At 54.3% G+C, this 1,078-nt stretch overlaps 1 protein-coding gene across 4 annotated transcripts in view; it reads left to right on the forward strand.

Moving 5' to 3' along the window:
- Nucleotides 1–586: 586 nt before the first annotated feature.
- FANCC (FA complementation group C) overlaps nt 587–1,078 on the forward strand; it is a 263,659-nt gene continuing 263,167 nt past the window's right edge. For all 4 annotated transcript variants that reach the window (XM_029202039.1, XM_029202038.1, XM_029202043.1 and 1 more), the window contains exon 1: nt 587–791. The gene's annotated coding sequence lies outside the window, so the exon portion shown is untranslated. The remainder of the gene's footprint in view (nt 792–1,078) is intronic.

Consider the following 1,078-nt stretch of genomic DNA (forward strand, 5'->3'; position numbering starts at 1 on the left):
ACCTTCGTGTATTACTAAGTTCAAGAATTAAAATTAAAAAATCCACCAAGACACTCTAATACTAATGACATTAATGGAAGTTTATTAAAAAATGCTGTTTTCCATTTATTTATTTAAACCACTTAGGTTTAAATGCAGCGTAGAACTGATTTGAACCCCAATCAAACAGTGTATAGAACTGATTTTGGTGGTGGTGAGGGGCATCAACCCGAGAAAGATCCCTTTTTTGTGTGTGACCACACTTAGAAAATCATATTCTAGGCCTTCTTTCGAGGTTTTACCTTCTTGACAAAGACTCAATTTTTCTTTTAAAAATTCTCTGCATTTTGAACAGAATCTTGAAATAACTGAGCAACAACCGATTAAAAAATCCGCGTTTTTCCCCTCCAGGTACTTCCTGCGGTCTAGTTGGGGCCAGCGACACCAACCAGAGGCCGGTGACATCTAAGGCAGCCCCAGCAGGCCCCCTCGCCGGGGAACCCGCCCAGCCAGACCGACTTCCGGTTGAGCCGGAGCCCCCTACCCCGCCCCGCCCCACGAGCAAGAGATTCGTCGGAATTTTCCCGCGAGGCCGCGGGGGCGCGGAGCCGCTGGCCAGGCCCCAGAGTGCACTGCGGATACGTGCGCGCGCGGCTCCATTGACGAGCGACCGCGGGAAAGTTCTAAAAAAGTCAAAACAAAACAAAAAACCAGTACGAGGCAAAGTCAAATTTTCAAGCCACAGAACCGGGCGGTGGCAGCCTTTTCGCCACTGCCCAAACTGCTGAAGCAGCTCTGGCGCGGACCAGCTGGTAAGAGAGAGGCCGCAGAACGACAGCGAAGGCAGCTGCCTCCTTCGGGGGTCCGGCCGACACGTCAGCCTGGGGGTGTGGGTTGGGTGGGGGTGAGGGAGACTCGCTAGAACGTTCTCTCCGTTCCCCGCCTCTAGGTGGGTGAGCAGGGCTCGCGCTGCCTTTAGGGACTGAGGAGAGTGGGTAGGGGATGGGATGGCGCCAACCGTAGGGGCGGGGCCTCGGACGAGGGGCGTGGTTAGAGGGCGGAGCAGGCCCAGGGGGTGGAGCCGACAGAGGGTCGGGGG

Source organism: Monodon monoceros, unplaced genomic scaffold (genome assembly GCF_005190385.1).
Source record: "Monodon monoceros isolate NGI ecotype Baffin Bay Population unplaced genomic scaffold, NGI_Narwhal_1 Super_Scaffold_5, whole genome shotgun sequence".
Lineage (NCBI taxonomy): Eukaryota > Metazoa > Chordata > Mammalia > Artiodactyla > Monodontidae > Monodon > Monodon monoceros.